Source organism: Astatotilapia calliptera, chromosome 19, assembly GCF_964374335.1.
Source record: "Astatotilapia calliptera chromosome 19, fAstCal68.1, whole genome shotgun sequence".
Taxonomy (NCBI): domain Eukaryota; kingdom Metazoa; phylum Chordata; class Actinopteri; order Cichliformes; family Cichlidae; genus Astatotilapia; species Astatotilapia calliptera.
Window position 1 is genome coordinate 6,547,871 of NC_137440.1, and position 16,947 is coordinate 6,564,817.

Genomic DNA, 16,947 nt, shown 5'->3' on the forward strand with positions numbered 1-16,947 from the left:
GGGAGAGCGGGGATAAAAATGGAGGGAAAAAAAAGCCACGCTGGCTGAATTAAAAGGAAGCACCAGTCTGCTGACTCCTCCACACCTCATGTCCTCTCCCCCTCCCCCCTCTACCTCCTTCCCCTTCTGGAAAAAAAAAAAAAAAAAAAGACAAAAAAACAAAAAACAAAGACTGAGTGTGTGTGATCTAAGGGATGAATGGGGCTGTGTAGCCTCGGTGCTGCAGGATCACCCATCATCCACACTTCAAACGCAGCCCACATTATCCAGACTCTCAGCTCTTGATGTCAGCAACAATCCTGATCCACTCCTACATACCCAAACCCTTCGACCTGCGCCCAGCTCGGCCACGGGGGCCGCAGGGAGGAGACACGTGAAGGGAGATGTTTTCATTTGTCAGGTTTTCTGCTTTGAGATTAGACGGTGGCTGTTAGAGGTGAAGTGAATGAAACTGCTGCACAAAGAACGCAACCAAGCGATACTTCTACGCACTGGCTCTGGTGTGCACTGAAAAACCAGCTTAAATAATTACTCAAGCAGGAACGATCTGCTCTAAGGAGAAACTTTAGCTAGTAATCTTCTGTCCTTGTTGATTAAGACAGTACACCTTACTGCCCACTGGGGGCAGTACAGCTTTTGACAGCCCATTTGTGGCATCTAGCCAAGTTTTTAAGCATCCACCTTGACCCAGTACAACCAGCGGTCTTATTATCTGCGGTTTACATTCAGCAACCAGGTTTCTCTCGGAAACAGCGTTTCTATTCAGCAGACAGGTACCATGTTTGCACGGAGTGATGATTGCATTTAGAAACAAAGTATGACTATGACAAAGTGAGGACTGCAATGATAACGTATGATAAAATCCAACAGCACAGCTGCAAACTACTGATCCCAGTCGGCGCTGGGCATGTTTTCAGCACATCCAATAGAATTGTGAGTGTAGCAGCTGAGAGGGATTTCTGGATTCAACGCTCGGATGCTTTTAGTTTAAAGAATTATTAGTTTAATAGTCCAAGCTAACAGAACTGTACAGCCAGTCATAAAAGTCTACAGCTCTTGAGATTCTGTAAATGAAACACAGGAACGAATGTCTGACAAACTATTGTTTGGATCACAGGCCACAGCAACCGGTCTGACGCAGTAATGCTGTTGTGACGATGCAGTCTTCTTCCCTGCATGTAGCATAAATCATTTGTGTGAATGCGCTTTGATTGCTAGCTGCAGTGCAGAGATGCAATTACAGAGCTTGAAATACACATTTAATAAAATGAGGAATATGATAACAGACGGGGTTTAATGTGATCGAAGTAAAGAAAAGTGCAGAGAGCAAAGCAGATTATTGATTTTTTTGAATATTTTCTTTGCAAAGAGGGCTACTTCATATGTTGCCAGTCATATTATTTATATAGAACGTCACAGATAAAAATTGCCTTTGTTTGAATTTTTTTTCTGCAAGCTGGACACTACTGCATATTTACTCTTTGCTTCTACTCATGTTAAAGCATGCCTGGACCAGACTGTTGGCTAAATGCCTCGTATGTAAAAAAAAAAAAAGGCAGCTCTGGTGTAAAAGTCCTTCTCTGCAGTGCTATGAGGTAATAAGGCTCGATGCCAGTGCTGCCCTGAAGAAATAACCAGCCGGCCGAGGCAATAAATAGAGTGAGAGATTCTCGCTGACACGGGTGGGCTGGGCAAGCCCATTAAAACGTGACCTCCACTGACCTTGGAGGAGCTGAGGCTGAGCATACGCCCACTCAACCACCTGCTTCTTCTCCTCCTCCCCCAGACACAAAAATGGGTGTGAGTGAGTGAGTGAGGGGGGGGAAATACCCCAGAAAGCAAAATGAAGCCAACTTGTTTATATTTGAAAAGTTTCCTCATAAATGTGGACTTTAAATTATATTTTGTTTCATTTCATCATTTTGCACAAACTCCATTAAAATCCCAAAACTATAATTAACAAAACCATAACTGATCATAATTAATAATAATGTAAAAATGAATGAGTGCACACTGCAATGTCTTTTTATTCTGTGGCACAAATTTCCCAAATACTCACTCTGGTGGCCATATGGGTCTTAATCTGCTGCTAAAAATAGTCCCTAACGAAGGTTTGATGCCTCTGGTTTGAGCGTGCATGTAGAAAAACTATAGAGTCTGACTTTTTAAAGAAATGTGTGTGCAAGAGAGCAATGTCTGAATGAACTGCTGGTCTCAGTGCTGCAGGCTCGAAAGCTTTTTTGTTGCTTTCATGACTTTTTTTGGCAGCAACAAAAAAAACATATGATATAATAAAGTCTCTGGCGATCAAGGTATGATGGATTTATTTTTCTAATATTTATTTAAGTTTATTTATTCATTTGTTTGTTTAAATGGCCCTTTTTTATTTCAACTATAACACAAACCAGATCTGCTCCAGATCCCAATTATGTGATGTAACTTTGCAATAAATGCCACTCAAGACTCCACAGACCTTTAGCCACATGCACTAACCCTCTGAGCTCTGTCAGCTGCTGCGCTTCCATCCAAATGAGCAAGTGATCAAGTGACATTCTACAAAGTCTGTCAAATAAAAATGCTAATTTTCCTTTTTATCGGCTACTGTTATGGAGATGTACTCAGCAGGACGTGACGAAATGAGATGATTAAACGGGTATCAGCAAATGCGCTTGCTGCCTCACACCTGCATTAAAAGATATTTAAAGAACGACTTTGTCATCGCTGTTCAAACACTAGCATTTGAATTTGGCAGAGTGACATTCAAATAATGTCTCTGCTGGATTCCTCAGGCCACACTGCTATTGGTCCTCATCCACAGGGGCACAAGCTGGACAAAGCTGCTCTTTTTCTAAGTCAAAACTTGATCTGGTTTTGAAAAGGAGACAGCAAAATAGGTTTCGAGGGCTTCGCTCTCAGACTGTGGGCTCCGAGAGTTTCTGAAAGTGGAGTGGGAGGAAGCTATCAGGCCCCTCTCCTGTGGAAGCAGGCTTCAATTTGGATTCAGGAGACAGACGCCCTCTCTAGTTTAGGATTAGGCTTTGAACTTTCCTTTTTGATAAGGCTTATACTTCGAGCTGGATGGTGTAACCATGGATCCTCCCTTAGTGTATCACAGGAGGTCCTGCAGGAGTCTGAGCCGCTTGCAGTAAAACTGAGTGTGTTCTCCTTTCTCTCCCCCAGAATCCACAAACAAGCACAAGAAAAACACTTTTTATAACTCAAAGAATGCAAAAGGAGTAAAAATCATCTCATTTCAGACAGATGATGAAAAATTTATGCAGGCTCGCTCTCTTTTTTTCCTTTCATAAGAGTTGGATCCGATGCCTGGACTGGACAACAAAGCGCCTGTCACGATTTGAAGCATTCGACCAAACAACAAATGATCTGCTAAGGACTGCATGTAATAAATGCTGTAGCGTGTGTGCTCCCCTTCTCCAGCACAGAACATTATCTTTATTGATACTGGTGCCAGTAAAGATTTATTCAAACCAAAACAGTCATCTAGTAGAAATCTCCTAAACAGTAGCAAGCAAACAGGCCTAAACACCGGACCAGCCGACACTGCGTCACTTTTGTTTCCACTGTTATGAACAATCTCAAACGGTCCGTGATGTTTAGCGTCCACCTCCCTCTGCCTACACCGTGCTCTCTCATAAACACAACAGATGTTCGCATTGAAAGCGACGGGCCCTTTCAACAGTGCGCGCGCCATGTTTTCCATATTTTGAATAAATATCTTTGATCAAAGAGATGTTCTGTCAATTTTGTCCCCGCTTCGATATTTTCCAAAACAGTCTGCAATTTTACATCACAAGAGCAGGATGAATAAATCATCCACACTGAGTGAATCCACACTGTCAGAATATCCCCACATGAACTGCGCGACTCTTTGATGGATGAGGAGGAGCGCGCTCGTGGCCGGCCGCGGCTGTCTCAGCAGCACAGCTGAGGAGAAAAAGAAAGAAGTAAAATATTGGAGAATGTATGTTAGAAACTGAGCGATGCTTCGTGTGCATATTGGTTTGGATGAGTATCAAACATCCTAAATGTCAGATTACAGCCACTGGAATGTTTAGCCAAGTGTTGCTGTTGCCACACCGATGAATCAGCCTTCTGTGTTTTACATGTACCCAAACCGTCTGCTCATCTGGTGGGAAACATTTATAAACTTTCTATGGATGTAATCAGAGACCGAGACACCAAATCAAAGGTGGGGCTGGTGGGGAATCCCTGCTCGGATCCCTTTCTGCTTTTGTGCGTCGTCAGTCTGAGATGTTCAAAGAACTTTAACTTCTGACATGCAGTTCAGCTTCTTGTTTTCATGTTCTGTGAGGAAAAATTTCAATCGCATCCCTGATTCAGAACAACAATGAAAACTCTTACGGCTGAAACACGTTGGGATTTGTTATCAGGAACTCCTGTTTTCTTAGAGATGATGCCCTTTTTTCTGCACATCTGTGAACGCTCCAAACTCACACCCACAGTCAGCTTAACCTGTTTATTATGAACACAAAGATCTTCGGGTTGACTTTTCTTGCTTCTGTATTACAGGTTTGTGTGCTTACTGTTAACAGAACACATCCAACTGCAGTGATGTTTAAAAATAAACAGCAGGACTGCAGGTGGTGTTAATGAGGCTGTAGTTTGGGTTGAAGATATGGAACCAAGCAGCTAGAAATGCTTTGGCTTTGCTCCAATTTAAGGCTCATATGTGAAGCTTCATGAGGACATCACTGCATCTAAAAGAGATTATGTGAAAACAACAGAGAAAACAAGAAGACACACTGTTTTAGCACTTAGCACCTATACCAACCCTAAAAAATGTAATTGAAGAGGAATTAAAGGTAGAAACTTTAATTCTGACAGCCTTCAATTCCATACTCCCATCTGTTGAGGACGATCATGTTACATTTTCCAAAAAACTTGTGAAGAACGGACATTTGTGAACGCAGAGCTGCAGAAACAGCAACCTCCGAGCTGCTGGCCTGCTCCTCTAAGAAACAATCCTTCCATCTGCTGCCTCCAGCAAGGGGGAAACACCTCATCTGCACCTCGTCTTGACAACATTAGAACATTACCTTTGATTTAGACACCAGAGCCGCCGCTCCGCTCTTTCCACTTTGACTCAAGACTTTGCCAGAAATGCAATTTGAATTGACCCAAGACTGAGGAAGTCTGTTGTTTTTGAGAAATTATATCAAAGTAAATCATATTTATTGTAAAAGTGACCTGGAAGGCAAGTCCCAGGGTTTGGTCTTTTGCAATGACTGTTTAGTTGGTTTAGTTATTCAATGAAAAGTTAAATTCCACAGTCTCATAAGAGTAATTCTTAGTTGGATTTGAAGGTGATGGTGTTAATTAATCAAGGCCTCAGACTAAAGTAGCACCTAAAATGTTATTTAATGAATGTCAGTGCCACAAGAACCTGATGAATAACAGTAAAACTCAGTTGTTTTGCTTGGTGTTTTTCCCCTGGTGTTGTTATTCTCTGTTATTGTGTCTATGGCGTATACTCTCATTTTTTTTTATTAAAGTCAGCATCTGTTTTGTACAAGAGACAAAGATTTTGTGTAAGATGATCTGTATGCCCATCACTACATCAAAACCTCTTCCCTAAAACGTTGAAATGCTCACATATTTAAAGCATTATCTTCAAACTGCATTGTGATTACCAGAAACAAAAACTGTGCGTGTGGTGTCAGTTCCAGACACGCCTGGTCTGGGTGGGACTCCTGCTAAAACTCCAGTGACACAGCATTAAAGGTCGAGGAAGGGAGGAGGTTGAGACAGTGAAATGACGTAACAGCCAGAGGCGAGCACCACGTTCTGCCTTTGCCTGCCTGCTAAACGGTAGCTGTCATCTCCTGTCAGGCTGGCGGCGGCAGACGAGACGGCTTCCCTTTGCCTCCTCGGGCCAGAAGACGCACATCATCTCCGATCACAGCTGGCTGCTGTGACGGGCTGCTGCCGCAGCCATCTCACCAGAGAGACTGACTGCTAACTGCTGCTGCTCACACACGCACACGCGCTGCCTGATTTCATATTCTGCACCACACTGCTGCTGCTGAGGTAGCTTAGCTTGTACTGACTCACTGAAAGCATATGATGGGCTGTCCACGGAGAACACTGAGGGCCTGAAATAAACATTACACTGTTTGCTTCGTCCTCTTGTGCCTCTGTGTTTCACTGATGCCCGTCTCCCTGCACTGCCATCGCCTGTCTGTCTGTCTGTCTGCCAGCCATCCAATTGTGTCCTCCCCTCCTCTGAGGGCCTGTGTCCATCCGGCCATATGTCCGTCAAGCTCTACTGTACCGCCCCAGGCACTGCAAACACTCAGGCCTGACCAGCTGTCATGGCAGCAGAGAGGAAAACGTTCACAGTGAGCCAATGGGACGAGTTTGTGAATGGATTATCTGCATATATTAGCAATAAGCCATCATTAATTAAAGGGACAACTCGCTTCATTCTTGCTGATCAGCAGCAGATGATGGCCACAGGTTTGCACTGCTGCTGACTGAACAATAGCCTTCCATTAAATATATTCAGCAGGTGCTGAGATTAAAATACTCCACCTCATCTCCCCTCCTACACTTTATATGGAAGACCCACATGTTAAAGCCATTTAACATTTTTGTTAAATGATGCAATCAGACTGTGTGCTGACATCATCTATAACAAAGTGAGGTTTTAAATTCCTACTTCTGTTCATCCAGATGTTAATATTGCCACTTTGTTTTGTGCAACTTCACACACACATCAACTCTTTAACTAAACAACTGACGCTGTGGCTTGTTTGCAGGGGAACATTATCTGCACTTATCTGCCTACTTTCTGTAATTAGATTGGTCTCTCCATTGATCCCCCCCCATGTTGTGCTTTTTAATAGGTGATCACAGCAGTGCTGCATTTAGGTTTTTGTTGATTATCAGCAGTCATATTAAGCCCTGGCTTGGAATACCTGATTCAAATTTCCCTGCAGGGCTAACTCTTTTTTTCTATTGATCACTGAGCACCGTCTATCTACCATTGCGATACTGTGATATCGGCCATGATTTTGGACTTTGCATGTCTTTTTGTTGGTTGTTTTCTGGAGGGGGGGAACTTGTTCAGACTACGTTTGGTCAAGAGTATGGCTAGCAACCTTCAATGAAAGAATGCACAGGTGCAAGAAACTACATCCCTGCTAATTAGTGTTAGGTAACAAACTAATAAAATAAAAATCTAGCAAACTATAAAACGACTAATGTGCCTGAGCTTTTGTGCAGTTCTTTGTTTCTCAGCTGTAACTGCTGTTTTTACCTGCTCAGTGATGAATGGTACAAGCAAGTAACCAGTATCAACTGATAGGGTATCCAGGCAGACTGGTAATTGGGGCTCATACTAAATAGTAGGGCTGCACGATTTCGCATAAAATGAGAATCACGATTTTTTTGGCTTAGAATTGAGATCACGATTCTCTCACGATTTTCTTTTCCAGTATAAATATTTATTGCGCTTATTAACTGCACATCAACTTCGTAACAGTTGAGACTGAACATAAAAACAATAAATATAAAAACAATAAATAAACATAAAAACAACAAATGTCTCACGTTTTGTTGTTGCCGCAAAATGTTGTACTGCTTGAAATTCCGTCTCCACCGTTGCTCGACGCTGCGTGTATAGAGCAGGTAGTGCAACAATAGAAAAATAGTTGCGGGACGGCACTGTGTAGCGTTTGTCTAGGGTGTTGATCATTTTCCTAAATCCCTCGTTTTGCACAGTGTTGATGGGAGCCATATCTTTGGTCAGGTGATAAGTGATAGCCTCCGTAATTTCTTTGTGCCTGCGGGAGTTCGACGGGTATAGGGAAGCGCTGTATAAGGTTCCCGTTACTGATGTTTGGGTGGTTGACCGGGACGGATTTTCTCCTGTCACTTTCTCGTCATCCCTGACGTGCTCTCCGTTGTTTTTTCCCTGCTAATGTTAGCATCACACGGCACAGCTTCTGTATCACGTGGTATAAAGCTCCGCCCTTGTCATTTGTTGAGCAGGAAGAGTGAGCGCTTGTTTTCTTGCAGAGTACGTCCCGGATCAAAATGCGGTACAATCGTCGTCGTCGTCTTTTTTTTTTTTTTTTTTTTATAAATCGTTGTCATTTGGAAATGAGATCGCGATTTTCTAACGATTAATCGTGCAGCCCTACTAAATAGCCAGACTCACTCTTACTCTGTATGTCATACCTCTCTATCTGAGAAAAGAAAAAAAAACAGTGCTGTCATGTTTTAATTGTGAGATAAATCAATCATTACTTGGGTTGTTAGAAGGTCGCGCGCGCGTGTGTGTGTGTGTGTGTGTGTGTGTCTCAGCTTTTCCAACAACTCGCTTTAACTACTGAGATCTGTCCTTCACAAGACATTTGGTCACAGATTCATCTTTCCACACTTTGTCTTCTTTCAAAGTTTGACCCATTTTCAGCAAATGTGGTGCGAATCCTTCCAGTATCCAAACACAGTTTCCTTTGTTTCGCAAATTCTGGTTTCAAAATCTTTGATAATACAGAAAAGGTGCATAAATGTTTTTAGGAAATGTTCTTTTCATTCCTAACCAGAAACAGTTAGAGGGAAAAACACTTAAGATGAAGCTCTCTCGATCGACGTTGGGAACACTTGTAGCTGCTGGGATCAAACCGGCGACCTCGTGGTTTGAAGGGCTGCCTCTCTGCTCATTAGCACAGCAACAACACAACACAAAGGAGCTCGCAGAGCTTTTTTCCACTTTACCACCTCAGCAGTCAGATGTGAAAGCATGGTGATGCTGAAACTGATGAGACTTTGCATTTCCTTTCATCCCTGAACAACTCCTCTGTGGACGGGGAAGAGATGAGACAGATGCTGCTCATTTAAAAGACTGTAATTGACTCAGCAGAGCTGCTGTCAGAGCAGAGATCTGTCGGAGAGCTTCGACTGCGCCCTGGAGTGCTCAGAGCCACGATTTACTGCAGCGATTGCTATTAGTGCAGACGATGGATGCAAGAAAATGTTTCAGGAGAACAAGTTCTTATCTGGGGAGCGATGTTGGTTTCCTTAAACAGCCTAACATCCCAAAAATGGCTGTGAAATAAAGTTAGGTCTTTGAAATGAAATGGATTCTTAAAAGTGCAAAAGGCCCTGCTAAAATCTAGAGTTTCGCTCACTTCAAACAGCTCTCTCCCCAGACGTTTGCAGGCAATAAAAACAGCAGAGTGGTTTGACAAGAGCTGTTCTCACCGAGGTAGTTAAGGTCAGGGCACACGTCATTGATTGAACTAAGTGCTCCGCTGAAAACAGTGTGCCTCAATCAATGCTGCCTCTAATGGCGCAGGTCAGAGTTCCCCGAAGACCTCGACTACGGGCGAATGTGACAAAGTCATCGGGGGGTGCTGGAGTCACGTTCCTTCTTCCGGCGCATTTGCTGGTCAGCCAGGCTGCTCTCGGGCTCACTTTGTCCTCTGATAGCACAAGTTAATGAAAATGCCATAACTCCGACAGGCTGTCAGTGACGGAGAGGAGTGAAACGAGGAGAGGCAGAATGGAGTTTAACTAGGAAGGCTGCCACCTCCCTTTCAGTAACACAAATGGATGGAGCACTCATACTCTCTCAGAAGGAAAGTCTTCTGTTGTTTGCACGAGCTCATGATTGCACATGGTTAATGAGAACTTTTACATCAGGGAGTTTAAACATACTTCTATAGTGAATCTTTTTACTTTTACTTGAGTAACGGGCCCAAACACTTGTTTCATCGCTTTGAAAAACAGTTATTCCACACAAACCCATTTGCAGGCTCTTGTGCTGTGCTACTGTTCATGTAATAAAGTACATCAGTAAGGCACAGCGCCAATTTTCCACACAATTCATTTCTGCCAATTATTATGATGTCCTGCAGTTCCCGCTGCCAAACCACTGAAAGAAAAAGTCCTGGAAACTCCCCTGAGGTCAGGCACTCGTAAGGTTCTTTAGGAGAGGCTCCGACTTTGTCCTTTATTCTCACCCCCCCGGAGAGCTCTACCGCACTGGCCTGTAGGTTAAATACCCAATAATAAGAATTGTAGCCTGTATTGTATTTGTGTGGATAGATCAGAGCAAGACAGTTTAGCCAGCTGAAGATTTATTTTTCTACTTTTTCATTCTTTGAGATGTCTGGGAAAAGCTTAAAAACCTCAGATTTCTTTCTTAGGGTTTGACAAAACTCTGAATAAATTTTCTTTGTAAGTAGGCTGGCTTTTTTGCTATTTTTTTTAAAAGTGACCTATGATGATAACTTCCAGCTCTCCGTTTTCATGGTACGGTTTTTACAAGAGTAGTTTTACAAAATAATCCTATAATAAGACAGATTATCTCAAAAAAAAAAAAAGCCATTTCAGCTTCTCTCTCCCTTTAAGCCATTTTTCTTTTGACTGGCCGCCACGCCAAACACAAACGGTAGGTGGGCGGGGCTTCTGTGCCAACAGCCAGAGCTGTATGGCTGAGATGACCCCTCTGACATCATACAGTAGCAGAATATTTAGAGCCTCAGCTTTTGGTTTATGCTGTGAGTTACACACTGTCAATATACTGAATCACTGACAACCAAAGTGGGATTCTAAAAACTAACAAGGAAAAAAAAAAAAATGCCAATGCGGGTAAGTACACAATCAAACCCAAGTGTGCTCTGTATCTCCATCTACCTTAAAACTAAAAAGATCAACTGGTGACTTTGTTCCAGACCATCTGCGTTTTCTTTTTACTTCGTTTACTTCGTTTCCTTTGCCGTTTCCCTTTTCCCGAGTGAATCCAAAATTACACCCTTTCACTTCCTCCAGTGCCCTGCCCTCCACTAACAATGTCCACAAAACCTACACACATACACACTGGAGTGTGCAGATGAAAGGCTCGGTCCTAATGACAAGGTACCCTGTCCACTTAATACTTCAAAGATTGAGGTTCTGCAGCAGAGAGAGGGGGAAGGGGGTCCACAACGCTCATGCAGCCCCTCCTGTATCCACCCCAATTAGCCAAAGCCTCAGATGAACCAGGACCAGCCTGCATTCACTAAACCTCTGTGTGTGTCCACCTCCAAGTAACAGGCCTCCAAACAAAAAACAAAGAGCTACATGATGGAGAGCTTTCGGCTAACACAGTAATTACGTCACATTTGTGTATGTAAGTCTACACGCAGCAGTCACACATACATCTACACCGTGTCAAACATTGGCAAACACCCGAAACCCAGAAATCAGGATGTTTTTTCCCCTCCCTTTCGCTGTATCTCAATGGCATCACAAAATTATACTAATTAGACTAATTACAGAGTAAAAGCATGACAGGTCGCTTTCAGGCAGTATTTTTAAATCCAACAGCAGCACAGTAAACATGGTGGAGGTTAAGTTTATTTTGTTTTTGCAAATCACGTGATTAAATAAGGTCAACTGTGGAAGCAGAAACGGGGACAGAAAACGCACAAACAGCACAGATTTTGGTGTGGATCTTGTGTAAGAGTCAAATCAAGTCTGAAAACCACTGCCACAAATGACGGTTTGTAACACTGTTAAAGTATTTAAACCTCCAGAGTAACCCGAAAGAAGGACACAGACCCCAGGGACTGAACGCCTCCCCTGTAATCACACAGCTCCCCGCTGAGGTCAGCCTCCACTCCCACCAGCCAACCATTAAACCCTTCAATCATGCCCCATTTTTCATTTTTAATGGCAACTTTGTCATTCATGGCCACATCCGATGAGCCTCGCGACAATAATCGAGTAAGATGACTCAAACTAACGTCACTCCATAACAAAGCCAATAAAGACGGAGACACATTTACAATTAACATAAGCGCTTATGATTCAGAGCGCTGTAATTCACTGCAGTTGTGGCTTTTCTCACTCTGAACCTCACCACGGTCGCAGATTTCCCCACGATAGGATGACATCAGTGGGATTATTGGGGACGTCTTCATCAGGTTAATGGCTGGTTTGACCCAAGCTATGGAGACCTTCTCATGGACCACAAATATTCAGATTGTGTTCATGTGTTTAAGGTGATAATCTTCATGTATCACAGCCACAGGCACTTCATTTACATTTTAGACATGTAGTGGAGTCTTCTCCACATTTCTGAAAATGGGCCATGTTTCACAAAAGCTTGTGGAACCAACCGTGGACGAAATTCTTAGAAAATGTTCATCTTTTTGTTAATTAATCTTCTCCATTAACCATGAAAAAGCCTGAACCATGAAATAGCTGCCAGAAAATTATATTTTCATGATAATAGAGTTCATGCCCTGAACCTTCTGAAAAGTCACAAGAATTAAATATATTTTTCTTACATGAACTTTAATTTGTAACATATTTGCTACCATCAAGCATTCTTCCACTTTTTTGCAATTTATTGCTTAAAGAATGTATTGTGAAATAATAAAAATGGAGAATCTTACTGATGTAGAAGTCTCAAAACAGGGTAATGAAAAGTGTTGACATTATTTTGTTCAAGCTGAGATATTAGCTCTCTAAAGTTACTTATATCTACCAACACAGAGAACTGCTGACTGTACAATAAGCCTACTCTTCAGTCTAACAGTACAGATGGTGTTGATGCTCCGTCAATGCTCCAATTAAGCCCAGATGGAAAAACATCTGAAAAACATGAGTTTTGTGCAGATGTTCATCCGTCAGATATCTCAAACTTCCGACCTGAATGCTATCGTGCTAGCATGATTAGCTTTTAAAGTGGCAGACGTGCGATCTTCATGAATCTTGCACGTTAACTTGCATCCTGTGATTTAATGGCTACTTAAGTGGAGTTTGCACTGAATAAAAATGTAACACGTTCCAAATCATTATTCATGAATAATCATAATTATTCAGTTCATTTGTCCAAGATGAGTGTGTCCTAAGAGAGAGGAAGACAGTGTTACTGACAGACTAAGAGATAAGCACATCCACCATGAAATTGGTTCTAAATGCAGCATTTTGCGCTTTAGCCACCACGTTAGTTTCACTGGAGGCAGAATTAATCAAATTTGGTTGAGTGTAGAGTGCTAACTTATCTGCTAATGCTAGCAACCTTGCTCTTCAATCCACTTTCTCACTCAGTATGTGTTAACAGACCTCTCTGCACTGAATCGTACTTGTTATTAATCTCTGGCTCTCTTCCACAGCATGTCTTTTATCCTGTTTTCCTTCTTTCACCCCAACCGGTCGGAGCAGATGGCCCCGCCCCTCCCTGAGCCTGGTTCTGCTGGAGGTTTCTTCCTGTTAAAAGGGAGTTTTTCCTTCCCACTCTTGCCAAAGTGCTTGCTCATAGGGGGTCATATGATTGTTCGGTTTTTCTCTGTGTTTATTATTGTAGGGCCTACCTTACAATATAAAACGCCTGACACTCACATTTGTAAATTAGTGCTAAAACTTAAAATAAAAGAATTCACTACCCAAAACTGGAGTGCAAAGTTCGATACAAGAATAATTCAAGAAGATATTTCTAACCTATAGCACACACATGTCAGAGGTCCAGTTCAGTGACTCCAGAGTTGCAGTGGCAGCCAGCTCAATGTACATGTACAACTAAATTATCCAGTGACCAGATGATGATTTATAAAAAGTAAATCATGTTCTGCATGGTTATTAATGGTTGTTATGACACAAGAAACTATCCATAGAGGCCAACCAACTCTTCAGAGCTGTAAAGTTGGGTATTTTAACTCTAAGGACTGACTGTCTCAAGTGTGAGTTAGTGGAGCTGCAGTTTTTGGCACTTCATTTGTTCGGCCGTGGAGGTTCCCACTTGGTGTTCCCATCTTTACAATCTAAAACTGTATTTGCCCTGCTGACTTTAATGTTTCATTTAAAAGGAAAGTCCACTGTGAAATTTAACACTCCCTTTTGCCCGAGAAGCTTTTTATCCAGCTAGATTGTTTCGTGCCGAGTTGTCCAGTTTTGGAGAAAAGCACAACAAGCCTCTCTCATGCCGATTGTAGTTTGGTAGTAAGAAACTACACAAAAATACACAAGGTTTATGGATTTTTCCCCAACAGGATTGAAATTTCTGGAAAGACTTATAGTGCTTCTGAGTTCTTAGTGCCTCAAGGCAAAGACCATTTAGTTTCATTATATTTGAGAGAAGATCGACATGTCATTATCTCCCAAACCAGCAAAAAACAGTCTAGATGGACAATTTGGGCCAAGTAGTTCAAGTCAAGTAAGTTTTGTTTTGTTTCTTTTTTAAGAGCAGTATCTGATTCCCTTAACTATTATATTAAGTATTATAGCCAACCGCATTCTTTTTTACCGTTTTGAGTTTTCACGGTACTTTTGGCTGCTCCTTTAATTCCTCCTCATCAGGATGGATCTGTTGATTGGGTACAGATTTTACACTGGATGGCATTCCTAATGTAACCCTCCCATTTATCCAGGCCAGACAGATACTAGGAGTGCAATAGTTTGTGATTCATGAGGCTGGGTTTGTGTCCCGTCCCACTCTTGAATCGGGGCTCTGTTACACCCAAGGTGAATTTACCTGCTACTCCATCACTGAGCCAAGTTTTAAGTTTTCAAAATAAAACATAATTTACACATTTATTTTGCTTTTCCTACTATATCAAGCCACTGTTCCAAAACAGAGGTGAATATAAAGCCATGATTTTTTAATTTGTTACAACCCTTTGGTCAATCCCTATTCTTAACAATATGAATCACAGACAGTTGGCTATCCTCTTTGGCCCCACCAAAACTTGACATTTAAAGGGTACTTGGTCTTAAGTGCTGTTCAGGGAAATAAATGTAAAAATTTAAGAGCATTTGTCAAGAAAAAGTCTCAGAAATGACTTTTAAAGGGGACCTAGGTCAATATTTATGGTCACAAAAAAGCTTCTGCTGAGATTCAAACCTTCTGACCTTTAAGGTGCATGATGTTCTCTGAACATAAAGCCACGTCATAACCTCTCCTACCCCCCCAATCAATCAAAACACTTCACCTTCCACTCTTAGCCTCTCATGACTCCCCCGTCCTCCCATTCAGAGCTGTAAAAACAGGCTTTTACATCAGAACAGATGCAGCATCATGGCACCATTACACTGCATCCATCAACACCTCTGTGCACCCAGCTAAGAAGGGGTGGGGGTGCAGTGCATCCTACTCGTGTAATTAAGTAATTACACACAATGTATGATGGATTCCTGTAATGGTTTATTTTTGAAACTGTTAATAAGTCAAATTGACTGAGGGTGTAATCAGATGTATGATCTGTTGGCTCTTTTTTCATGAATACTGGAGAACACTCGAGTAGTTTAGTTTTAATTCTATTTAATTTTATTTATATAGCATTAGATCACAACAACAGTTGCAACGAGGTTTATATTGTAAAATAAAGACGCTGCAATGATCGAGAGAAAAACCCCAGCAATCAAATGATCCTCTTTGAAGAAGCACTTTGGCAAGAGTGGGAAGGAAAAACTCCCTTTTAACAGGAAGAGACCTCCAGCAGAACCAGGCTTTTACATGTGAAAGACTTTATAACACAGACAAGTTTTATAAAGACTTTATAATTTCTAGACAGAAGCTGCAAAAATAAACTGGCTGAAATTATTTCAGCAACAGATTCAAGTATTCATGCTGAACTAAAGGTGGAAAAGTGTTCGTGTCACCGACAAAAAGTTCAGTTTGGAGTACACATGCTTTATTTTTATGTCCTTTAGGTTTTCTACGTTCATTTCTATTATGCCTAGGTTGCCATTATAATTCTTTGTTATTAGATCCCCCTTGTGTATTCAACCCCTGTGTTAAGTCTCCCTCACCTTCATGTGTTTCATGTCTGCGTGTCTTGTGTTGTCAAGTTCTTGTTGTCATGTCATTATGTTTCCTGTTTTATTTTGAAGAGGTCTTGTGTTCCTTTGTTCAGCGTGTTTGGTTTTACTCCCCCCCCGGTGGCGTCGTTATGTTCATTCTTATCAGCCGTTTCCCCGGGTGTTTCCACTTCCTCTGATCACCTCATGTTTGCATTTAGTCTGTGTGTTTCCAGTCATTCGTGTTCAGGTCGTCTGCTAAGTTCATGTCATGTTTCCAGGTATTCACGTATTCTTGTCAGGTTTTCCATTCTTCCAGGTTTCCTCCCAGTTTAGGGTTTAGTTTAGCGTTGTCATTGATTTTGTCTTTTGTTTTGTACTTATTCATCATCCACTATAAATATATCGCTTTCTGTTAAAAGTTATCGCTTTGCGTGTCTGCACTTGGGTCCCCTTCCTCACTCCATACAGTCTGCCTCAGCCAGACTGTGACAATGCAGATGATGACTAGAAGTGTCAGAAAAGACCAGGAGACTAACTTGGCTCAATATCACTTCTAAAAAAAATAAACAAATAAGAAAAAAAAATAAAAATAACAGGCACGGCTCAAAAATGAAAATCGGGAGTGCAAAATTATCCAAATAAACATGTTTAAATGTCGTTTCTGGAGAGAAATGGTTCAAAGTCCCTCAAATAAACAAAACACTACAACAACATGAACATTTTTGATCTCCAGTGTCCTCGAGGGTTCAGACATATAGCAAACACATCCTCCCACACATTCGAAAAGAAAAGGTAACGCAGAACAGGAGACATTTCAAACACAGCACAGCCTATTTCATTCATAGAGCCCAGTTAATTACTGCAATTAAACCTGAGAGAGCATCCTTTAACATGATTATGGATTATTATGGTGATACTGAACGTACGAGACACAGTCAAGGATGAATGATATCACTGCAGCACTCTGAATCAGATCATTCTCAAGGGTACACCTGCTTTTATAAAGACGTTTGCTGAGGCAGACGATATAATGCCTGACGTCTCGTCTTAAACGCACCGCCGTCTTCAAATTGCTTTTTAAACTACTGTTTGCACAGTCAGGGTTTATTAAGCTTCTACTTGTCTTGGATCATTTTTATGGCACATTAAATGCAGTGTAACAAGGCAGGA

General features: G+C 41.8%; 1 protein-coding gene across 3 annotated transcripts in view; it reads right to left on the bottom strand.

Annotated features, from left to right (window-relative positions):
• brf1a (BRF1 general transcription factor IIIB subunit a) overlaps window positions 1–16,947 on the bottom strand; it is a 150,544-nt gene that overhangs the window by 63,216 nt on the left and 70,381 nt on the right. The window lies entirely within an intron of this gene.